We start from the raw sequence: 25953 nt of genomic DNA on the forward strand, positions 1-25953 counted from the left end.
GAGGGGACCAGACAACTTCTCTGCCGGTGTTAAACAGTGTTATAAACAGACCTCAAGAGTGGAAAACTCCAGCCCTCCCCCACCCCCCCAAGAGAAAACAAACAACTCCAGCCGGGTGCCCTAAGCACTAGGTTTTCCGGACCAAGGCGGCGGAGGCTCCGCCCCTTCGCTTTCCCACCCCGCTGGCCACGCCCCTCTGCCCCTAACCCCGCCCGGACCCCGCCCGGACCCCGCCCGGACCCCGCCCACTTCAGCTTCCCACCACCCTTCCCATCCGCCTGCCGCTCCAGGCTCCTACTAGGTTCGGCGGCTGTGGGAGCGCGCAGGCGCAGCTGGCGACTCGCAGAGCCCGGAGTAGCGGAGCTGAGCGCGCGGTGAGTGAGGTGGTGGCGCGGAGCTTGTGGCTGGGCAACCTGGTTTGCGCCGAACATCCCGGTTGGGTTCGGGGAGTGTGCGGGTGAGTGCCCGGGGAATCTTCGGTCCCTGGTAGAGAAACTGGCCGGACGTGAGGTAGGGGAGTTGGCCGCACTGCCTAAGTGTCCAGCCGGCCGCGTGCGGAGCGGAGTGCGTGGTGGCGGGAGTGGGTGAGGGTTTCTGTGAGGAGGAAAATAGAAGGATTCCGGAGACTGGAAGTCCTTACTCAGGCTTGGCAGGACCGGGAGGCTCGCCAAGGGCGCTGGAGGGTGTCCCAGCTTCAAGTTCAGTATCCCCCGCTGGGTGCCCCTCAGCAGCGTCCCGGGCCCTTCCCTTCCCCCGCGCAGTCGGAGTGCAGAGTTGCCAGGAACGTTCCTTGTCGTGGGTGAGAGGATTCGGGGGGAAGGTGGGCGCTCACCCCAGGCTAGTGCCAAGGAGGGCGTGGCGTTCGTGTGACTTTCCTCTACCCCGCCCCCGGGAATGTGTCTGTCTTCTGGTACATTGTGCTCATGGACATTTTAACAAAGGCTGTGACTGTTTTCTAGGCAGTGGCGGGTGACAGCGGGGGCGGGTCGGTGAAGTGGGGAGCTTACGAGGTCGCGGTGTGGCCCTGGGGGCCGGGGGCGGGGGCAGGCATGGAGGGAGTGGAAGGAAGGGAACAACCTTCCTGCCTCAGCTTTTTCCTTCTTCCTGGTCCACTGATTTTGATCAGTGGTAGGAACAGCCTCAAGAGGAATATGATTGCAAATCCAGAGTGTGTGTATTCGCACTCTGGCTGCATCCATAGTTTTGTAATTGTGCTCTTGGTATGTTTCCTAAGTGTCCCTTCAGTAGAAAAGCGAAACGAATAAAATTGAAGAGTAAGTAATTAAACGAAAGGGTGAGGAGGTGGGGTGTCAAAACTTACAGCTAAATTAATGCCTTAAAATTTTTTTTTTATTTGACACGCACACACACACCGACAGAGAGTACGAGTACAAGTAGGGGGAGCGGCAGGCGGAGGGAGAGGGAGAAGCAGACTCCCCGCTGAGCAGGGAGCTGGATGTGGGGCTCGATCCTAGGACTCTAGGATCATGACCTGCGCATAAGGCAGACACTTAACGGACTGAGCCACTCAGGTTCCCCAAATTAATGCCTTCTGATAGTGGTAGTATAAATAAAGCCAGATTTTGAAGGATGTGAAGGTGTGCAAATCGAGGTAAGTGAAAGTTGATTGAGGTGCTGTTGATCGCTTCAGTCAAGAGCGGATGATTGCATGTGTGTGGAGGTGCTGCTAAGTTCTTGAGAACTTAGACTCTCAAGAGTCTAACTAACTCTTTAGAACCCTTAACAATGATATTGGGAATAAAAAACACTAGGAATTGTAATATTAGGTAAGGTTCCAAGGCTTTCATTTGCAAAATTAGGATCTTTATGAAAAGTGGTATATGTGTTTTCAAGCATAAATGTCCATTTCTTTACTCATCTGTTTAACTGAATACAACAAACAACTTCTTCCTCCTCCACCCCTTTCCCTTGATTGTAAATCCTGTTTTATAAACAGTTAGCTTTCAGATTTGAAGTGTGTTTAAAGGCACAACCTCCCCCCCCCCCATGAAGTGAACAGGATTTCTTCTTGTGTTGTCATTTTACTCTTTCATTTCCTGTTATTTTAAATTAAATGCCATGAACATTAACAGTTTTGGGGAGGAAGGTGCTAGTGATACCTTTTCTCTTTTCCAAAGCCTAATGAACCCCTACTCATCCTTTCAGACTCAGCTCAAATTTTTCTTAGAAAATTTTGACATTTCCCTCAGAATGAATTAATCACCCTCTTTTCTGTTAAACTGATTCCACTGGTCTTATTTCTCTCTTGGAACTAGAAACTCAGTCTTCTGTGTTATCCCAATACCTAAGGCTGCTGTGTATGTACTAAATGCCTAATAAATGTACTTACAAGTAAATGTTAATAAATGCTGGCATTGTGTAAAGTTCATGGGACAATAGAAAAGATTCAGAATGCTGAAATTATATGTCATATTTGAGCATTATTTGGAATGTAAGTAAGAAAACTATGGAAATAAGTTCCCATGTATTAAGTCTGTGGTTTACCTTTCTAAAAGAGGTACAAAAGCTTTGCAGATATAGACAAAGCGGGCATGAGGAAAAGATCAAATTTTAAAACAGGTCAACTTCTGGGATCCCTGGGTGGCTCAGTGGTTTAGCGCCTGCCTTTGGCCCGGGGCGTGATCTTGGAGTCCCAGGATTGAGTCCCATATCGGGCTCCCTGTGTGGAGCCTGCATCTCCCTCTGCCTGTGTCTCTGCCTCTCTCTGTGTCTCTCATGAATAAATAAATAAAATTAAAAAAAAAAATAGATCAACTTCTTATACTGAAACTAGTGAAAAGTCAACATGACACAGAAGATTAATCATTTGTAGAAGGACACTAACAGGGCACTGCTGGAATATAGGAATTGACAAGAGAATCATGCTGGCCACATGGTATCCTTCGAAGGCTAATATAACTAAAGAAACTGTAACCTATTAGACCAATTAGAGAGACTAATCAGTTGTATTATACTCCTAAGTCTTAAGGTGGTTTGAGCAGTTGGCTGATGGGCCTCTTCATGTTATAGTGCCCTATTTCTGCAGCCTATTTTTTTTAAGATTTTATTTATTTATTCATGAGAGAGAGAAGAGAGGCAGAGAAGCAGGCTCCACATGGGGAACCTGATGCGGGACTCAATCCCAGGACTCCAGGATCACGCCCTGGGCCGAAGGCAGGTGCTAAACCTCTGAGCTACCCAGGGATCCCCCTATTTTTGACATTTGTCTTAACTCTACCAGCATCATTGGCTTTAGTCACCTTTGGCTCATGAAAGCAATTATCTTCTCTTTGCTCCTTACCACTCAAGCTCATCATCCCCACACCTAGCTTTCATCTCCTCAGTAGATTTACCAACTGGAGAAAATATGAGCAAATGATCACTTGATTTATTAGTAGAATTGATACTTTTAGTCTAAAAATGAGTCAGGATTGGCTACTTGGTTGGTCCAAGTCTCTGTGCCAGCAAAGCAAACAATCTATTCTGGCTGTTAGTAACTTCTATTTTTCTCCTCTCATTTTAACCTCTCTCCACCTAAATGTAAAAGCACTTTTTCTCCATGTCACTTAAAAAAAATAATAGCTTTAATCACTGTTCACCCCAAAACACTTCAAGTTAATGCCTGGTTGTTATGAGAAAAGCTTGGGTCTCAGAGAGGGTGAGTAGAGTCTATAAAACTTCTTTTTGAAGAAGTTCTACATAACAGCCTCTGTGGTCTTTAGACTCACTAAAAAAGATATTTCAGATAAGTGTAGTTAAGACTACCTTTTTAAACTTTCCTCACCTAGACTTCCTCTCCATATTTCTGATTTTTGTCCTAATTCTTTGACGGGTCAACCCCAGCCACTTCCACTGAGTCACTTTTTTAGGGTTCTATCCAAGACTCTCTTAACCACTCCATGTAGACCAATAATATGGTGGTCAAGGGCATGGGATTTGTAGGCATTTGTTAAATTTCTTTCTCTAGGCATCCAGTTCTTCATCAATAAAAATAATGGGTATAATATTTACCTCTTAAGTGAGATCAGATAGATTACAGCTTATCATAATATTTAGCACGTACTGGGGTGCCTGGGTGGCTCAGCTGAGCATCTGCCTTCAGCTTGGCTTATGGTCCTGGGGTCCTGGGATCGAGCCCCACGTCAGGCTCTGTGCTCGGCAGGGAGCCTGCTTCTCCCTCTCCTTCTGTTGCTCCCCTGCGCTCTCTCTCTCAAATAAAATCTCAAAAAAATATTTAGCATATGCTAATTGCCCTCAAAGTGGTAGCTCTTGTTATTTATAATTGCCATTTCTTATGAGGAATGTAATTTCAGTAGCAGTTCATTTCAAAATGGGAATGTATTGACATCTCCTACTCTCTTCAAACTCTAGTCCTGTATTTGTAGATTCCTCCTATATATCTAAAACAGGTGGCTTAGCACAGTGGTTCTCACACATTAGCTTGCACAATAATCACAAGAATGTTCACTTAATTGGAAGGAGAATTAGCAGGGAAATACGACAGAGGATGAGTCCAGGATGATGCCAAGGATTTTGGTCTGAGCAACTGGAAGGATGGAGTAGCTATTTAGTGAGATATGGAAGATTGCAGGAGGATCAAGAATTCAGTACTAAGCATGCTGAGTTCAAGAGGACTTTGTGGGGTTTGTGTGTGTGTGTGTGTGTGTGTGTGTGTTTTTAAAGATTTTATTTATTTATTCATGAGAGACACAGAAAGAGGCAGAGACATAGGCAGAGGGAGAAGCAGGCTCCTCAGGGATCCGGATGTGGGACTCAGTCCTGATCCCAGGACTCCAGGATCACACCCTGAGCTGAAGGCAGATGTGCAACCACTGAGCCACCCAACTGCTCCTCAAGATGACTTTTACATGTGAGTGAAGTTCAGGAGAGAGGTATGACTGGACAGGAAACTCTGGGAATGGATCAAATCATTACAAGGGAAGAGAAAAAGTCACTCCTTTGCATTAAAAAATATTAATGAACTATTTTTAGAGGATTTTAGTTTCACAGCAAAATTGAGATGTACAGAGTTCCCATATGCTGTCTGTCTTCAGACCCAACCTCCCCCACTATCAACATCCTGCAACACAGTAGTACATTTGTTACAACTCATGAACTTATATTGGCACATTTTTATCACCTGAAGTCTGTAGTTTAAATTGAAGTTCGCTCTTGGTGTTGTACACTCTGTGGGTTTGGACAAACATTTAATGACCTGTATCTTAACAGAATAGTTTCATTGCCCCAAAATCCTGTGTCCTGGGGAACCTGGGTGGCTCAGTCTGTTAAACGTCTGCCTTTAGCTCAGGTCATGATCTTCAGGTCCTGGGATGGAGCCCTCCATCTGGCTCCCTGCTCAGCGGAGGAGAGTGTCTTTCCCCTTCTCCCTCTGCCCTTCCCTCTCCCTCCTTCCCTTGCTTGTGTATACTCCTGTGTGCATGTGCTTTCTCTCAAATAAATAGAATCTTTAAAAAAAAAAAATTTCCTTGATTTGATTTATCTACCTCTCTACCCCCTGGCCCCAACCCCCAACCATTAATCTTTTTACTGTCTGTATAGATTTGCCTTTTCCATAATGTCATATTATTGGAATCTTAGTATGTAGCCTTTTCAGATTGGCTTCTTTCACTTAGTAATATGCATCGAAAGTTCCTCCATGTCTTTGCATGGCTTGATAGCTCATTTCTTTTTAGCACTGATTCATTCACATTCCATTGTCTGGATGTAGCACTATTTATTTATACATTAACCTACTGAAAGACATCTTGGTTGCTTCCAAGTTTTGACATTGTGACTAAAGATGCTATAAACATCTAAGTGCAGGTTTGTTTGTTTGTTTTTATGTGCTGGTGTTTGTGTGGACACGAGTATTTAACTGCTTTGGGTAAATACTAAGGCACACAATTGCTAGATCCTATGGTAAGAGTATGTTTGATTTTGTAACAAACTGGCAGACTGTTTTTCAAAGTGGCTGTATCATTTTGCATTCTCACTCATAGGGATAATTCCTGTTGCTCCACATCTCCATCAGCATTTAGTTTTGTCAGTGTTTTGGATTTTGGCCATTCAAATAGGTGTGTAGTGATAGCTCATTTTAGTTTAGAATTCATGAACATCTTTTCATGTGTTTACTTGCTATCTGTATATCTTCTTTGATGAGATGTCTTTTCAGGTTCTTTGCCCATTTTTAAATCAGGTTCATTTTCTTATTTTAAGAGTTTTTTGTATATTTTGGATAATACTCTATGTCTGTTTTTCTCTCATTCCTTGGCTTGTCCTTTGATTCTTCTGACGTTGCCTCTCACAGAGTAGAAGTTTTTTTTTTTTTTTTAAGATTTTATTTATTTATTTTTTATTCATGAGAGATACACACACAGAGACAGAGGCAGAAACACAGGCAGAGGGAGAAGCAGGCCTCCCGCAGGGAGCCCAATGTGGGACTTCATCCCCGGACTCCGAGATCATGCCCTGAGCCTGAAGGCAGATGCTCAACCACTGAGCCACCCAGGCATCCCAGAAGTTTTTAATTTTAATGAAATCTAGCTTATCAATTATTTCTTCCACAGATCATGCCTTTAGTGTTGTATCTTAAGAGTCATCGCCATACCTAAGGTCAATTAGATTTTCTCCTATGTTATATTCCAAGAGTTTTATAGTTTTGCACTTTACATGTAGTCTATGATCCATTTTGAGTTAAGTTATATGAAGGGTGTAAAGTCTGTGTTTAGATTCTTTTTTGTGTGTAATTTGTTCCAGTACATTTGGTGAAAGGACTGTCTTTGCTCCATTGTATTGCCTTTGCTCCTTTGTCAACAATCAGTTGACTGTATTTATGTGGGTCTATTTCTGGGCTCTTTATTTTGTTCCACTGATGTCTTAATAATCTTTACCAATATGACACTCTCTTGATTACCTTTATAATAAATCTATGAATGGGGTAGTGTCAGTCTTCTGACTTCTTCACTATTGAGTTGGTTGTTCTAGGGCTTTTCCTTTCTTTATAAATATTTGAGTCAGTCTTGTCAATATTCACAAAATAACTTGCTTGATTTTGATTGGGATTGTGTTGAATCTGTGGGTTAACTTGAGAAGAGCTAACATTTTGACAATATTGAATCCTTTCTATTCATGAACATGGAATACTTCCCCATTTTTAAAAGTTCTTTGATATCTTTCATCATCAATTTTGTAGTTTTCCTCAAATATTTTATACATATTCTGTTAGATTTATATCTAATTCATTTTGGGGGTGTTAATGTAATGGAAATATATTTTTAATTTGAAATTCCACTGATTTATTGCTGGTATATTCCAATATATAGGAAATTAATTAATTTCATATATTAATATTATACAACATTGCTATAATTGCTCATTAGCCCCAGGAGTTTTTTTTGTTGATTCTTTTGGATTTTCTACGTTTTCTTTCCTTTTTTTTTTTTTTAATATTGTATTCATTTATTCATGAGAGACAGAGAGGCAGAGACACAGGTAGAGAGAAGCAGGCTCCATACAGGGAGCCCGATGCGGGACTCGATCCTGGGTGTTTAGGATCATGCCCTGGGCTAAAGGCAGACACTCAACCGCTGAGCCACCCAGATATCCCTCTACGTTTTCTTTTTAGATTTTCTACATTTTCTACATTCATGATAATGTCATCTGGGAACAAAGTTTGGTTTATTTCCCTATCTGTATAACTTTTACTTACTTTTCCTGTCTTATTGCATTAGCTAGGACTTCCAATATAATGTCGAAGAGGAGTGGTGAGGGGATGTTGTTGTGGGCAAATTTTGAGTTTCTCACTGTTAAGTATGGTGATAGCTGTAGGTTTTTTTGTAGATGTTCTTAACAAGTTGACAACTTCTCTATTCCTAATTTGCTGACAGGCTTTTTTTTCCCCCCATGAGGAGTCTTGAATTTTTTCAGTCCTTTTCTGGCATTTATTGATATAATCATGATTTTTCTTTTTTCATGAATTTTCTTTTTTAGCCTGTCGATGTGATGGATTACATTAATCGGTCTTCAACTGTTTTTTTTTTTTTAAAGAATTTATTTATTCATGAGAGACAGAGACAGAGGCAGAGAGACAGGCAGAGGGAGAAGCAGGCTCCATGCAGGGAGCCCGACACAGGACTTGATTCCAGGTCTCCAGGATCAGGCCCTGGACTGAAGGTGGTGCTAACCCGCTGAGCCACCTGACTGCCCTGGTCTTCAACTGTTGAAACAACCTGGCATATCTGAGATAAATCTCACTTGGTTATTATGTATAATTCTTTTTATACATTATTGGATTTCATTTACTAATATTTTGTTGAGGATTTTTGCATGTTATGTTCATGAGTGGTATTGGTCTGTAGTTTTCTTGTAATGTCTTTGTCTGGTTTGGTGTTATAGTAATTCTGGCCTCACTAGTTAGGAAGTATTCCCTGGGTTTCTGTCTTCTGGAAGAGACTGTAGAAAATTGATATAATCTTTCCATAAGTATTTGATAGAATTCACAGGTAAGCCCATCTGGGCCTATTGCTGTAATTATGATTAATAACTAGAAATTGATTCAACTTCTTTAATAGATACAGACTTATTCATATTGTCTATTTTTTTTCTTGTGTGAGCTTTTGCAGATTGTATCTTTCAAGGAATTGCTTCATCAAGGTTATCAAATTTGTAGGCATAGATTTGTTCATAATCCCTTATTAACTCTTTAATGTCCATGTGATCTATAGTGATGCCTCTTCTTTCATTTTTGATACTGTAAATCGTTTCTTCTCTTAGCCTGGCTAGTGGTTTATCAATTTTATAGATCTTTCCAAAGAATCAGGTTTTGGTTTTATTTATTTTCTTTATTAATTTATTGTTTTCAGTTTCATTGATATCTGCTCTAATTTTTGTTTGCTTTTAATTTGTTCTTTTTCTAGTTTTTTTTTTTTAAGATTTTGTTCATTTGAGAGAGAGAGCACACACAAGCAGGGGGAGGGGCAGAGGGAGAAGCAGGCTCCCAGCTGAGCAGGGAGCCCATCGTGGAGTTTTGTTTTGTTTTCTTCTTTTGTTTTTCTTGAAGTTTGATTTGCCAGCATATAGTATAACACCCAGTGCTCATCCCATCAAGTACCCTCCTCAGTGCCCATCATGTTACCCCAACCATCTGCCCACCTCCCCTTCTGCAACCCTTTGTTCGTTTCCCAGAGTTAGAAGTCTCTAGTGGTTTTGTCTCCCTCTCTAATTCTTCCTACTTAGTTCCCCTCCTTTCCCTTATACTCCCTTTCACTATTTCTTATATTCCCTGTATGAGTGAAACCATATAATGATTGTCCTTCTCTGACTCACTTCACTCAGCATAATACCCTTCAGTTCCATCCACGTTGAAGCAAATGGTGAGTATTCATCCTTTCTGATGGCTGAGTAATATTCCATTGTGTGTGTGTGTGTGTGTGTGTGTATCTTTATCCACTCATCTGTCGAAGGATATCGTAGCTCCTTCCACAGTGTGGCTATTGTGGACGTTGCTGCTATGAACATTGGGGTGCAGGTGTTTTGGTGTTTCGTTACATCTGTATCTTTGGGGTAAGTACCCAGTAGTGCAGTTGCTGAGTTGTAGGGTAGCTCTATTTTCAACTTCTTGAGGAACCTCCACTGTTTTCCAGAGTGACTGTACCAGCTTGCAGTCCCACCAGCAGTGCAAGAGGGTTCCCCCTTGTCCACATTCTCTCCAACATTTGTTGTTTCCTGTCTTGTTAATTTTCACCATTCTCACTGGTGTGAGGTGATATCTCATTGTGGTTTTAATTTGTATTTCCCTGATGGCAAGTGATGCAAAGCATTTTCTCATGTGCTTGTTGGCCATGTGTATGTTGTCTTTGGTGAAATTTCTGTTCCTGTCTTCTTCATGGAATTTTGATCCCAGGACTCTGGGACCATGCCCTGAGCTGAAGGCAGATGCTCAACCACTGAGCCACCCAGGCCACTCTCTCCTTCCTTTTTTTTTTTTTTTAATTAAATTTTATTTATTTATTCATGAGAGACACAGAGATAGGCAGAGACATAGGCAGAGGGAGGAGAAGCAGGATCCATGCAGGGAGCCTGATGTGGGACTCGATCCTAGGACTCCAGGATCACGCCCTGGGCCGAAGGCAGATGCTGAACTGCTGAGCCACCCAGGCATCCCCTCTCTTTCCTTTTTGAAAGCTAATTTTTCAGGGTACAAAATTCAGTGTTGGTGGTTTTTTTTTTTTTCTTTTTTGGCTCAACAGTCAATATTTCACTTCACTCCCTTCTTGTTTGCATAGTTCCTGAGGGAAAGTCAGTTGTAATTTTTACATTCACTCATCTACAGGCAAAGTGTTTTTTCTCCTTCTGATTTTTTTTAAAGATTTTATTTATTCATGAGAGACAGAGAGAAAGAGAGGCAGAGACACAGGCAGAGGGAGAAGCAGGCTCCTTGCAGGGAGCCCGATGTGGGACTCGATCCTGGGTTTCCAGGGTCACACCCTGGGCTGAAGGTGGCGCTAAACCGCTGAGCCATCCGGGCTGCCCTCCTTCTGATTTCTTTTAATATTTTTTATCTTTGATTTTCTGCAGTTTGACTTATGATTGCCTACTTGTAGTTGATTTTGTTTGTTTGTGTGTGTGTGTGTGTGTGTGTGTGTGTTTTCAATTTATCCTGTTTGGTGTTCTCTGAGCTTCCCGAATCTATGATTTGGTATCTGACATTTATTGGGGAAATGCTGTCATTATTTCTTCAGATATTGCTTTTATTCCTTTCTCTGTTCTTCTTTTTGGTATTTTCATTATGCTTTATGTTACCTTGTTGTACTTGTCCCACGGTTCTTGAATATTTTGAGGGGTTTTTTTCCAGCCTCTTTTTCATTTCAGTTTTGGAAATTTCTACTCCCCTGTTTTCAAGCTTAGAGACTGTTTCCTCAGTCATGTCCAGTCTACTAATGATCCATCAAAGATATTCTTTCTTTCTGTTAGAGCATTTTTAATTGGTAGTATTTTAAAAAATTGTTTCTTAGAATTTCCATTGCTCTGCTTGTATTATGTCTATTATTACATGTTGCCTATTTTTTCCGTTAAAGCCCATAGCATATTAATCCTAATATTTTTAAATTCCTTGTCTGATAAATCCAACATTCTTGCCATATCTGACTCTGTTTCTGGTGTTCAGTCTCTTCAAATGTGATTTTTGCCTCTTCATATGCCTTGTAATTTTTAGTTGAATAGTAAACATGATGTACTGGGTAAAAGGAACTGCAGTAAATAGGCCTTTAGTAATGTTGTAGTACGGTGTGGGGGTAGGAGAAATGTTCTGTAGTCTTGTATTTGGCCTCAAATGTTTGGTGAGCCAGTAGTGCCTAGACCATGAACTTCACCAGTACCTCTCAGTTTTTATTCCCCCTTAGGTGGTGGTATAGCTAGCTAGATGGGGCTGGAGTTGTGTGTTTCTCTTCTCCTGAGTAGGTTTGGCTCTAGTTAGGCTCTGGTAAAATTGGTCCTTCTGAAGGAAATCCTTGTTATGAAGAACAGAGTGCTCTGGTATATTTCAAAGACTCCTTTCCCCCTCCCTGCACTGGAAGCATGAGGGAATTTCTTTCCACTATTTAATGTGAGAACCAGTTATAGCTCCTGAAGGTAAGTCTCATGGAGGTGGCGGGGGAGGCATGATTGAATCCACCTGAAAGGTTTAATTCTTGTACTTGTCTATACTGCATCTCCAGCAGTTCATCACAGTTCAGGTTGTCCTACCTTGGCACTGGTTCTCTCTGAGGCTTCTGCTCTTGGGTTTCTGCTTGGTTAAGTTGTAATTCTCTGTATCTGCTTGTCTTTCTAGTTTGGGGGCAGTAGTTTGTCCTATGATCTTACTTCTCTTGTGGATTTAAGAAAAGTTGTATTTGCACTTTGATCAACTTTATACTTAAGAGAGAATTGTGATTTCTGAGTTCCTTGTGTGCCAGCCTGGAAGCTGGAAACCCCCTGTGCTTTTCTTGAGACTTTTACCACCTAATTGTCTTTAAATATTTAGTATTTTTTGCTTCTTTTGACCTTTATATAAATTGGATCATCTACATATACATCTTTTTGCTCATCATTACATTTGTGGGATAAATTCATTAGTTTGCTACTTCTTAAGCTTTGGTGTGAATGTGCATCTTGGAAATTTTGTTAAAATGTAGATTCTGATTTAGAAGGTCTGGAACATATCCTGAGATTTTGCCTTTTTAACAAGCTTTCATGTGATGCTGATGTTGCTCTTCTATAGATAATATTTGTAGTAATAATAAGGCTCTAGTGCATCTCATTTCAACTGCTTCATATGCTTTGAATACCTCATAATTTGCTGCATAGATTTTCTTCTGAAATAGGAAATATGGGAAACTGTCCTTTGCCAAGTATCATTTTCCAGAATTGGGGGCTTGGAGGAAACAAGTTATTTCATATTTAAAATGGATATTTTCATCAATATAATGTAAATTGAGGATAGTATTGGGACAAAATATCAGCAAAATAGTCCTGTAAAATTTCTCACATTGCGTTTCTAGTTGTAGGTGAGGTTTTGTTGATGTTATTTTTGTATACGTAATTTTTAGGTAAGGCAGAATTGAAAAGGACAAATTTGTGCACATGTGTGCATATATGTGTGCTCACTTTGATATGTATGGAAGTAATAGACAAGGTAAAAAAAAATTTTTGAGCCTTTGAACAGGAAGTAATTTCTCAGATGTTTTGATCCCCCCCCCCCGCCCCCCATATTCACAGCTTAGAAGATAACCTCTTGGTATTACAACACCTTTCTCACAATGACAAAAGTATCCTGAAAATGTTGGGAGCCATAGGAATAATACTATCAGTGCAAGTAGAATTTTAGAGTCTCCTAAGGAAATGGCTTTGTACAACATAAGTCAAACTTTAATTCAGCATTTACTGAACACCTTTGCTATGTAAAGAGTGTGTTCTAGCTTTACCCTTTGTAAAAGAGAAACTTAAGTACTTCTCAATTTTTTTAAAGATTCTATTTATTTATTCATGAGAGACACAAAGGCAGAGACACAGGCAGAGGGACAAGCAGGCTCCATGCAGGGAGCCCAATGTGGGACTCAATCCTGGGACTCCAGGATCACGCCCTGGGCCAAAGGGAGGCACTCAACCACTGAGCCCTCTAGATTTTTTTTTTAATTAAAAGAAAAATTTTTAAGGATTTATTTATTGATTTTAGAGTGAGAGAAGGTGCCTGTGCTCAACCTGGGGTAAGGACAGAGGGAGAGAGAGAATTTCAAGCAGACTCCCCCTTGAGCATGGAGCCCAAGGCAGAACTTGATCTCACAACCCTGAGATCATGACCTTAGCTGAAATTAAGAGTTGAATGCTTAGCTGATTGAACCCCCCAGGTGTCCCTCTCAAGAATGTTATTGAGAACTGAATGACGGGCACTGAGGAGGACACTTGATGGAATGAGCACTGGGTGTTATATGTTGGTAAATCGAACTTCAATAAAAACAAAACAAAACTAGAAAAAAAGAATGTTATTGAGAAAGAAAAAAAGAGTGTTATTGAGCATAATACAGTGAGAATCAAAGGGCCACAAGAAGGATAATCAGAGCTCTTAAAAATGCTCAGTGAGGGGCACCTGGGTAGCTCAGTCAGTTGGGCATCTGCCTTCTGCTCAGGTCATGATCCTGGGGTCAAGCCCTGCATCAGACTCTGCCCAGCTTCTCCCTCTCCCACTACTCCTCCCTCTGCGTGCATGTGTGTGCACCCACTCGCGCTCTCTCTCTCAAATAAATAAGTAACTTTAAAAAAAATGCTCAATGGTTGCTTTGCTTTCTCTGTTATTGGGTGGTAATAACTGGTGTACTTATTTTCAAGCTCATTCAGATACTAATGATGAATTTTTGATAGTACTCATTATCTTCTTGAAAGACTTGGCAGTTAAATGGGTCATAATTTAAATAACAGTTTAAACTTCTAAGGTTCAGTGCCTCAGAATTTAGAGTCCAGTATTTCTTTAGGAAAGTGTATTATATTTTATGTTCCTGACTTGGAGTAAGTTCCTTGAGGTTTATTTTTTTTCCCTTCTTTCAAAACTGTCTTAGAAGATATGTGTTATTCTGGACTTCTAGGTAATCAATCCCTTCCTTTTTGAGAGGCAAAGTCTTGTTATTCAAAGCACTCTGTTCTGTGTATCTGCTCCAATCTGTCTCCAGTATGCCTGTTCTTTGTGGTTTTGCTTCTAATGTTATGCATTCCAGTTTTGTAAAAAAAAAAAAAAATCCATATGACTAACTTGCCACAGTAATCCTCTCTGACATGTTTGCTTCAGGGAGAAAGCTGGCAAAGTTAGAAACATATGCCTAGTTTTAAAATATGCTGTCACTGCAAAAAAAAAAAAAAGTTAATGGAATATATTCTAGTTTCTTTCTCTGTGTTAGTCTTACTCATGGGACCAGAATAATGATTTTGGCAAGGGTATATTTATTTTCCCATGTAATTTTATCATGCTTCAGTATCTGACTCATTTTTCTTTAGGATTTATCAAGAAAATATTATTACATAGAGAAGTAAAAAATACTTCTTTTTCTTTTTTTAAGATTTTATTTACTTATTCATGAGAGACACAGAGAAAGGCAGAGAGAGAGGCAGAGACAGGATAAGCAGGCTCCATGGAAGGAGCCTGATATGGGACTTGATCTGGGACTCTGGGATCATGCCCTGAGCCAAAGGCAGACACTCAACCACTGAGTCCCATAAAAAATATTTCTTTAGGCTCATAAGCAATCTTTATTTTTTTTAAAGATTTATTTATGTTTTAAGATTTTATTTATTTATTCATGAGAGACACACAGGCAGAGACATAGGCAGAGGGAGAAGCAGGCTCCATGGAAGGAGCCTGATATGGGACTTGATCTGGGACTCTGGGATCATGCCCTGAGCCAAAGGCAGATGTTCAACCACTGAGCCACCCAGGTGTCCCAAGATTGATTTATTTATTTGAGAGAGGGGGATTGCCCATGTGTCGGGTGAGTGAAGGGGACAGAGAGAGAGAGAGAGAGAGACAGAGAGGAGAGTTTTCTTTTTTGGCTCAACAGTCAATATTTCACTTCACTCCCTTCTTGTTTGCATAGTTCCTGAGGGAAAGTCAGTTGTAATTTTTACATTCACTCATCTACAGGCAAAGTGTTTTTTCTCCTTCTGATTTTTTTTAAAAGATTTTTATTTATTCATGAGAGACAGAGAGAAAGAGAGGCAGAGACACAGGCAGAGGGAGAAGCAGGCTCCTTGCAGGAGCCCGATGTGGGACTCGATCCTGGTTTCCAGGGTCACACCCTGGGCTGAAGGGGCGCTAAAACCGCTGAGCCATCCGGGCTGCCCTCCTTCTGATTTCTTTTAATATTTTTTATCTTTGATTTTCTGCAGTTTGACTATGATTGCCTACTTGTAGTTGATTTTGTTTGTTTGTGTGTGTGTGTGTGTGTGTGTGTTTTCAATTTATCCTGTTTGGTGTTCTACTGAGCTTCCCGAATCTATGATTTGGTATCTGACATTTATTGGGGAAATGCTGTCATTATTTCTTCAGATATTGCTTTTATTCCTTTCTCTGTTCTTCTTTTTGGTATTTTCATTATGCTTTATGTTACCTTGTTGTACTTGTCCCACGGTTCTTGAATATTTTGAGGGTTTTTTTTTTTTTTAATATTTTGAGGGTTTTTTTTTTCAGCCTCTTTTTTCATTTCAGTTTTGGAATTTCTACTCCCCTGTTTTCAAGCTTAGAGACTGTTTCCTCAGTCCATGTCCAGTCTACTAATGATCCATCAAAGATATTCTTTTTATTTTACAGTTAGAAGCATATTTAATTGGGATAGTATTTTAAAAAAATGATGTTTCTTAGAATTTCCATTGCTCTGCTTGTATTATGTCTATTATTACATGTTGCCTATTTTTTTTTTTTTTTCCGTTAAAGCCCATAGCATATTAATCCTAATATTTTTTAAATTCCTTGTCTGATAAATCCAACATTCTTGCCATATCTGACTCTGTTTCTGGTGTTCAGTCTCTTCAAATGTGATTTTTGCCTCTTCATATGCCTTGTAATTTTTAGTTGAATAGTAAACATGATGTACTGGGTAAAAGGAACTGCAGTAAATAGGCCTTTAGTAATGTTGTAGTACGGTGTGGGGGTAGGAGAAATGTTCTGTAGTCTTGTATTTGGCCTCAAATGTTTGTTGTGTATGGGGCGGCAGTATAGTGGTATCCATAGAAGTAGGGGACCGGGAGGGGCGCGAGAGAGACAGTTCGCGGCCACGATGTACGTCGGGGAGGTGGTCTGGCGGGGGGTTTGTGAGATATTATTACTTCACCCCCTTAGGTGGTGGTATAAGCTAGCTAGAATTCTAGGGCGGCTAGGGAGAGAGGATTAATCTAGTGAGGGGAACAGGGGGAGTATTTTTAACTCAATTTCATGCAGTTAGCTTAGAGCCGGGGGGGGGGGGGCGTCTAGTAAAGCTCTGGTAAAATGGTCCCTTCTGAAGGAAATCCTTGTTATGAAGAACAGAGTGCTCTGGTATGATTTCAAAGACCCTTACCCCGCCCTGCACTGGGGGAAAAAAGGGGAAAAAAAAAAAAAAAAAAAGTGGGTTGGAAAAAAAAAAAAAAGGGAAGCATGAGGGAATTTCTTTCCACTATTTAATGTGAGAACCAGTTTCTAGCTCTGAAGTAAGTCTCATGGAGGTGGCGGGGGAGGCATGATTGAATCCACCTGAAAGGTTTAATTCTTGTCCTTGTCTATACTGCATCTCCAGCAGTTCATCACAGTTCAGGTTGTCCTACCTTGGCACTGGTTCTCTCTGAGGCTTCTGCTCTTGGGTTTCTGCTTGGTTAAGTTGTAATTCTCTGTATCTGCTTGTCTTTCTTGTTTGGGGGCAGTAGTTTGTCCTATGATCTTACTTCTCTTGTGGATTTAAGAAAAGTTGTATTTGCACTTTGATCAACTTATACTTAAGAGTATTGGGGGTGATGGCCTGAGTTCCTTGTGTGCCAGCCTGGAAGCTGGAAACCCCCTGTGCTTTTCTTGAGACTTTTACCACCTAATTGTCTTTAAATATTTAGTATTTTTTGCTTCTTTTGACCTTTATATAAATTGGATCATCTACATATACATCTTTTTGCTCATCATTACATTTGTGGGATAAATTCATTAGTTTGCTACTTCTTAAGCTTGGTGTGAATGTGCATCTTGGAAATTTTGTTAAAATGTAGATTCTGATTTAGAAGGTCTGGAACATATCCTGAGATTTTGCCTTTTTAACAAGCTTTCATGTGATGCTGATGTGCTCTTCATAGATAATATTTGTAGTAATAATAAGGCTCTAGTGCATCTCATTTCAACTGCTTCATATGCTTTGAATACCTCATAATTTGCTGCATAGATTTTCTTCTGAAATAGGAAATAATGGGAAACTGTCCTTTGCCAAGTAATCATTTTCCAGAATTGGGGGCTTGGAGGAAACAAGTTATTTCATATTTAAAATGGATATTTCATCAATATAATGTAAATTGAGGATAGTATTGGGACAAAATATCAGCAAAATAGTCCTGTAAAATTTCTCACATTGCGTTTCTAGTTGTAGGTGAGGTTTTGTTGATGTTATTTTTGTATACGTAATTTTTAGGTAAGGCAGAATTGAAAAGGACAAATTTGTGCACATGTGTGCATATTAGTTTGTGCTCACTTTGATATGTATGGAAGTAATAGACAAGGTAAAAAAAAATATTTGAGCCTTTGAACAGGAAGTAATTTCTCAGATGTTTTGATCCCCCCCCCCCGCCCCCCATATTCACAGCTTAGAAGATAACCTCTTGGTATTACAACACCTTTTCTCACAATGGACAAAAGTATCCTGAAAATGTTGGGAGCCATAGGAATAATACTATCAGTGCAAGTAGAATTTTAGAGTCTCCTAAGGAAATGGCTTTGTTACAAAACAAAAAAAAAAAAAATAAAACAAAAAAAACATAAGTCAAACTTTAATTCAGCATTTACTGAACACCTTTGCTATGTAAAGAGTGTGTTCTAGCTTTACCCTTTGTAAAAGAGAAACTTAAGTACTTCTCAATTTTTTTAAAGATTCTATTTATTTATTCATGAGAGACACCAAGGCAGAGACACAGGCAGAGGGAGAAGCAGGCTCCTTGCAGGAGCCCGATGTGGGACTCGATCCTGGTTTCCAGGGTCACACCCTGGGCTGAAGGTGGCGCTAAACCGCTGAGCCATCCGGGCTGCCCTCCTTCTGATTTCTTTTAATATTTTTTATCTTTGATTTTCTGCAGTTTGACTATGATTGCCTACTTGTAGTTGATTTTGTTTGTTTGTGTGTGTGTGTGTGTGTGTGTTTTCAATTTATCCTGTTTGGTGTTCTCTGAGCTTCCCGAATCTATGATTTGGTATCTGACATTTATTGGGGAAATGCTGTCATTATTTCTTCAGATATTGCTTTTATTCCTTTCTCTGTTCTTCTTTTTGGTATTTTCATTATGCTTTATGTTACCTTGTTGTACTTGTCCCACGGTTCTTGAATATTTTGAGGGTTTTTTTTTTTTTAATATTTTGAGGGTTTTTTTTTCAGCCTCTTTTTCATTTCAGTTTTGGAAATTTCTACTCCCCTGTTTTCAAGCTTAGAGACTGTTTCCTCAGTCATGTCCAGTCTACTAATGATCCATCAAAGATATTCTTTCTTTCTGTTAGAGCATTTTTAATTGGTAGTATTTTAAAAAATTGTTTCTTAGAATTTCCATTGCTCTGCTTGTATTATGTCTATTATTACATGTTGCCTATTTTTTCCGTTAAAGCCCATAGCATATTAATCCTAATATTTTTAAATTCCTTGTCTGATAAATCCAACATTCTTGCCATATCTGACTCTGTTTCTGGTGTTCAGTCTCTTCAAATGTGATTTTTGCCTCTTCATATGCCTTGTAATTTTTAGTTGAATAGTAAACATGATGTACTGGGTAAAAGGAACTGCAGTAAATAGGCCTTTAGTAATGTTGTAGTACGGTGTGGGGGTAGGAGAAATGTTCTGTAGTCTTGTATTTGGCCTCAAATGTTTGGTGAGCCAGTAGTGCCTAGACCATGAACTTCACCAGTACCTCTCAGTTTTTATTCCCCCTTAGGTGGTGGTATAGCTAGCTAGATGGGGCTGGAGTTGTGTGTTTCTCTTCTCCTGAGTAGGTTTGGCTCTAGTTAGGCTCTGGTAAAATTGGTCCTTCTGAAGGAAATCCTTGTTATGAAGAACAGAGTGCTCTGGTATATTTCAAAGACTCCTTTCCCCCTCCCTGCACTGGAAGCATGAGGGAATTTCTTTCCACTATTTAATGTGAGAACCAGTTCTAGCTCCTGAAGGTAAGTCTCATGGAGGTGGCGGGGGAGGCATGATTGAATCCACCTGAAAGGTTTAATTCTTGTACTTGTCTATACTGCATCTCCAGCAGTTCATCACAGTTCAGGTTGTCCTACCTTGGCACTGGTTCTCTCTGAGGCTTCTGCTCTTGGGTTTCTGCTTGGTTAAGTTGTAATTCTCTGTATCTGCTTGTCTTTCTAGTTTGGGGGCAGTAGTTTGTCCTATGATCTTACTTCTCTTGTGGATTTAAGAAAAGTTGTATTTGCACTTTGATCAACTTTATACTTAAGAGAGAATTGTGATTTCTGAGTTCCTTGTGTGCCAGCCTGGAAGCTGGAAACCCCCTGTGCTTTTCTTGAGACTTTTACCACCTAATTGTCTTTAAATATTTAGTATTTTTTGCTTCTTTTGACCTTTATATAAATTGGATCATCTACATATACATCTTTTTGCTCATCATTACATTTGTGGGATAAATTCATTAGTTTGCTACTTCTTAAGCTTTGGTGTGAATGTGCATCTTGGAAATTTTGTTAAAATGTAGATTCTGATTTAGAAGGTCTGGAACATATCCTGAGATTTTGCCTTTTTAACAAGCTTTCATGTGATGCTGATGTTGCTCTTCTATAGATAATATTTGTAGTAATAATAAGGCTCTAGTGCATCTCATTTCAACTGCTTCATATGCTTTGAATACCTCATAATTTGCTGCATAGATTTTCTTCTGAAATAGGAAATATGGGAAACTGTCCTTTGCCAAGTATCATTTTCCAGAATTGGGGGCTTGGAGGAAACAAGTTATTTCATATTTAAAATGGATATTTTCATCAATATAATGTAAATTGAGGATAGTATTGGGACAAAATATCAGCAAAATAGTCCTGTAAAATTTCTCACATTGCGTTTCTAGTTGTAGGTGAGGTTTTGTTGATGTTATTTTTGTATACGTAATTTTTAGGTAAGGCAGAATTGAAAAGGACAAATTTGTGCACATGTGTGCATATATGTGTGCTCACTTTGATATGTATGGAAGTAATAGACAAGGTAAAAAAAATTTTTGAGCCTTTGAACAGGAAGTAATTTCTCAGATGTTTTGATCCCCCCCCCCCGCCCCCCATATTCACAGCTTAGAAGATAACCTCTTGGTATTACAACACCTTTCTCACAATGACAAAAGTATCCTGAAAATGTTGGGAGCCATAGGAATAATACTATCAGTGCAAGTAGAATTTTAGAGTCTCCTAAGGAAATGGCTTTGTACAACATAAGTCAAACTTTAATTCAGCATTTACTGAACACCTTTGCTATGTAAAGAGTGTGTTCTAGCTTTACCCTTTGTAAAAGAGAAACTTAAGTACTTCTCAATTTTTTTAAAGATTCTATTTATTTATTCATGAGAGACACAAAGGCAGAGACACAGGCAGAGGGACAAGCAGGCTCCATGCAGGGAGCCCAATGTGGGACTCAATCCTGGGACTCCAGGATCACACCCTGGGCCAAAGGGAGGCACTCAACCACTGAGCCCTCTAGATTTTTTTTTTAATTAAAAGAAAAATTTTTAAGGATTTATTTATTGATTTTAGAGTGAGAGAAGGTGCCTGTGCTCAACCTGGGGTAAGGACAGAGGGAGAGAGAGAATTTCAAGCAGACTCCCCCTTGAGCATGGAGCCCAAGGCAGAACTTGATCTCACAACCCTGAGATCATGACCTTAGCTGAAATTAAGAGTTGAATGCTTAGCTGATTGAACCCCCCAGGTGTCCCTCTCAAGAATGTTATTGAGAACTGAATGACGGGCACTGAGGAGGACACTTGATGGAATGAGCACTGGGTGTTATATGTTGGTAAATCGAACTTCAATAAAAACAAAACAAAACTAGAAAAAAAGAATGTTATTGAGAAAGAAAAAAAGAGTGTTATTGAGCATAATACAGTGAGAATCAAAGGGCCACAAGAAGGATAATCAGAGCTCTTAAAAATGCTCAGTGAGGGGCACCTGGGTAGCTCAGTCAGTTGGGCATCTGCCTTCTGCTCAGGTCATGATCCTGGGGTCAAGCCCTGCATCAGACTCTGCCCAGCTTCTCCCTCTCCCACTACTCCTCCCTCTGCGTGCATGTGTGTGCACCCACTCGCGCTCTCTCTCTCAAATAAATAAGTAACTTTAAAAAAAATGCTCAATGGTTGCTTTGCTTTCTCTGTTATTGGGTGGTAATAACTGGTGTACTTATTTTCAAGCTCATTCAGATACTAATGATGAATTTTTGATAGTACTCATTATCTTCTTGAAAGACTTGGCAGTTAAATGGGTCATAATTTAAATAACAGTTTAAACTTCTAAGGTTCAGTGCCTCAGAATTTAGAGTCCAGTATTTCTTTAGGAAAGTGTATTATATTTTATGTTCCTGACTTGGAGTAAGTTCCTTGAGGTTTATTTTTTTTCCCTTCTTTCAAAACTGTCTTAGAAGATATGTGTTATTCTGGACTTCTAGGTAATCAATCCCTTCCTTTTTGAGAGGCAAAGTCTTGTTATTCAAAGCACTCTGTTCTGTGTATCTGCTCCAATCTGTCTCCAGTATGCCTGTTCTTTGTGGTTTTGCTTCTAATGTTATGCATTCCAGTTTTGTAAAAAAAAAAAAAAATCCATATGACTAACTTGCCACAGTAATCCTCTCTGACATGTTTGCTTCAGGGAGAAAGCTGGCAAAGTTAGAAACATATGCCTAGTTTTAAAATATGCTGTCACTGCAAAAAAAAAAAAAGTTAATGGAATATATTCTAGTTTCTTTCTCTGTGTTAGTCTTACTCATGGGACCAGAATAATGATTTTGGCAAGGGTATATTTATTTTCCCATGTAATTTTATCATGCTTCAGTATCTGACTCATTTTTCTTTAGGATTTATCAAGAAAATATTATTACATAGAGAAGTAAAAAATACTTCTTTTTCTTTTTTTAAGATTTTATTTACTTATTCATGAGAGACACAGAGAAAGGCAGAGAGAGAGGCAGAGACAGGATAAGCAGGCTCCATGGAAGGAGCCTGATATGGGACTTGATCTGGGACTCTGGGATCATGCCCTGAGCCAAAGGCAGACACTCAACCACTGAGTCCCATAAAAAATATTTCTTTAGGCTCATAAGCAATCTTTATTTTTTTTAAAGATTTATTTATGTTTTAAGATTTTATTTATTTATTCATGAGAGACACACAGGCAGAGACATAGGCAGAGGGAGAAGCAGGCTCCATGGAAGGAGCCTGATATGGGACTTGATCTGGGACTCTGGGATCATGCCCTGAGCCAAAGGCAGATGTTCAACCACTGAGCCACCCAGGTGTCCCAAGATTGATTTATTTATTTGAGAGAGGGGGATTGCCCATGTGTCGGGTGAGTGAAGGGGACAGAGAGAGAGAGAGAGAGAGAACCTCAAGCAGACCGCCCCCCCCACCCCCACCCCCAACCCTGCTAAGCCTGCTGACATGGGGTTCCATCCCATGACCCTGAGATCATGACCTGAGCCAAAATCACTCAGGCACCCCCAAAAGCAGTCTTTAAATGTTAGTGTTCCGATGTTTTTGCTGCATTAGTATTTTTTTAAAGGATTTTTTAAAAGATTTTTATTTATTTATTCATGAGAGACAGAGAGAGAGAGAGAGGCAGAGACACAGGTAGAGGGAGAAGCAGGCTCCATGTAGGAAGCCCGACATGGGACTCGATCCCGGGTCTCCAGGATCACACCCTGGGCTGCAGGTCGCGCTAAACCGCTGAGCCACCCAGGCTGCCCGCATTAGTATTATATTACAAAATCAATGTGTTCTTTGAATTTAAAATTTTCTTTAAAATGTAAGTGGTAGATGCTAATATTTATTATTAGCATTTTATTTATATTCTTTTAAACTGTGAATGTTCACTCAGTTTACAGAACTGACCTTAGCAAAGTTCACTTGTCCATTCCCACTGCTATTGTCCTAGTTCAGAGTTTATTATCTTTCCTAACATTGTAATCGTATCCATTTTACTGGTCTACCTAGTCATTAATACCAGTCCCTAACTCAAATCTGCCCATCTACAGATACTCAAAACCTCCAATTTATGGGCCCCATGCTTCACAATGCTTTTAGAAAGCCCTGTCCACCATTATGGACCCATTAGTCACTTTCTCAAAGATTATATACACCTAACCTTTCTGAGTTGGCTTCTCCTTTTTCTGTTTAGGTTCCTTGGTTGCATTTCAGTTCTTAATCGTTTACCTGGGGCTGTTTTTGCACCAGAATCTCAGCCTTAGAGCCAAGGGTCAGAGTATCTATATTGTCTCTATCTACATGATCTCTGCCTGGTTCCCAACACCAAAAGTCAGGATGATGAATATTCCTGGACTTCTTGCATTTATATTGGGTATTTTTTAGTCTGCTTCAACAGGGCTGGTGTCAGGCCCTCAGAAGACCAGGAAGGGGACTAGGGCAAATTCTGTGTAGAGTAGGATTTTGTGTTTTCTCCAGAACCCAAACCCATTCTTGACAGTTCAGTTATTCATAGGAGTATACTGAGTTTATTATTCAGAAGATTATCTGAACTATTTTTTTCTTCTCTCAAGCAGCTCTTGGCCATGTGGGTTATGTTCTTTTTTTTTTTTTTTAAACATTTTATTTTATTTTATTTTTTATTCATTTATGATAGTCACAGAGAGAGAGAGAGAGAGAGGCAGAGACATAGACAGAGGGGGAAACAGGCTCCATGCACCGGGAGCCCGACGTGGGATTCGATCCCGGGTCTCCAGGATCGCGCCCTGGGCCAAAGGCAGGCGCCAAACCGCTGCGCCACCCAGGGATCCCGGTTATGTTCTTTAATAGTAATAAGCAACTCCTGGCCACATGGATTATCTTTCTCGATAGTAATAACAACAGGAACAGTAACAGCAATGACAATAACCCTTCAATGTTGTACCAGATACGTCACTTTCATTATTTTTATTATCCTGTATGGTATATGATATTTATCTATGTTTTATAGTGAGGACATTGCAGTTCAGAGGTGAAGTGCCCCAGGTCACTTTGGGTTATATGGTAGAGCTGGAATTCTAATCTAAGTCTCCCTGACACTGAATCTTAGAGCTTTTTTCAGGAGGTCCCATTTCATGAAGCATGCTTTTGCATTTCTTCCATTCTGTTTCACAGAGTAAGCACACAGTGAAACTGTTTAGAAAGAGAAAGTAAATATCAAATGCTTACTATGTATGCATTTTAAGCATTAACCATCATGGTCTAACAAGCATTAAGTGCTTAATGAATGTTGAATGAATGAAAGGATACTATGTAAATTGGTTAGAGTAATCTCCCTGTTCTTAACACCAGGGCAGGCATGCAGTAGGTACTCAAAAAATATTTTTTGAACTGGTAAGATTATCCATTCAAATATTGCTGACTTAATTAGATTACCCACTGTACTATTCTGTTAAAACAGATGATGAATATAAGTATTTAAGTCATAGATTTAGTTTTCTGATGAAGTAAAGATGTGGGGTTTTTTGTTTGCTTGTTTGTTTTTAATTTATTGGAGAGAGAGAGAGTGAGAAAGAGAGCAGGAGCAAGGGAAGGGGCAGAAGGTGAGGTAGAAGCAGGCTCCCTGCCGATGCAGGGCTCAATCCTCCGACCCTCAGATCCTCAGATCCTCAGATCCTCAGGTCGTCCTGAGCCAAAGGCAGGTGCTTAACCAACTGAGCCACCCACGTGCCCTTAAAGATGTATTTTAATGGTTGCTTTTTCCTTTGGATCCCTCAGGAAGTTACTGATATCATATGATGAACTCTACTTCCAGAAAGCTTTGTTTACCTACTGCATCTTCCTGGATCTCTTACTCAGTCCCTAAAACTCCTTCCTTGACTTCTGCCCTTTCCCTGGATAATGACACTCATGTCCATGACTTGAGCTTCATTCTGCACACTGACAGTTCCCACAGCTATATCCAGTCAGAATTTTTCCTTGAAGATATCATGTAAATGACAGGGTACCTTAAACTGAAATGTCTTATTTATTTTATATTATTTTATTTTATTTTTAAATTTTATTCATTTATTCATGAGAGACACACACACACACACAGAGGCAGAGACACAGGCAGATGGAGAAGCAGGCTCCATGCAAGGAGCCTGATGTGGGACTCCATCCCGGGTCTCCAGGATCACACCCTGGGCTGCAGGCGGCGCTAAACCGCTGCGCCACCGGGGCCGCCCCAACTGAAATGTCTTAAATAAAACTTCTTCCCTTGCCCACTGATGTGATGGTGGGAATCTGGGAAGGAACAGTCAAGAAAGAATTCTTGAGACCTTTTCAGTGCAAAAAGGTGGTTTTATTAAAGCCAGGGAACAGGACTGATGAGCTGGAAGAGCTGTACTGGGATTGTGAGGAGCCATTGATTATATACTTTTAAGTTGGGAGGGGCAGGATAAAGGATGTTTCCAAAAGGATTTTCATACGTTAAAGAAGATTTACGTGATCCGGGAGGTCTGGCTATTGTCAATCTAAGGACACTTTTTGCCTCTAGCAAAGCATTAATGTTTACACAGCTGTGAG

The 25953-nt window shown here is 40.1% G+C and overlaps 1 protein-coding gene across 2 annotated transcripts in view; it reads left to right on the plus strand.

Annotated features, from left to right (window-relative positions):
* The first annotated feature begins 254 nt into the window (after nucleotides 1-254).
* The window catches only part of PRRG1 (proline rich and Gla domain 1), a 145266-nt gene continuing 119567 nt past the window's right edge, over nucleotides 255-25953 (plus strand). The window contains exon 1 of one of the 2 annotated variants that reach the window (XM_041741893.1): nucleotides 255-374. The gene's annotated coding sequence lies outside the window, so the exon portion shown is untranslated. Of the gene's footprint in view, nucleotides 458-25953 lie in introns of both variants that reach the window. The other variant, XM_041741895.1, reaches the window with a different exon arrangement.

The sequence above is a fragment of the Vulpes lagopus genome, chromosome X (genome assembly GCF_018345385.1).
Source record: "Vulpes lagopus strain Blue_001 chromosome X, ASM1834538v1, whole genome shotgun sequence".
Taxonomy (NCBI): domain Eukaryota; kingdom Metazoa; phylum Chordata; class Mammalia; order Carnivora; family Canidae; genus Vulpes; species Vulpes lagopus.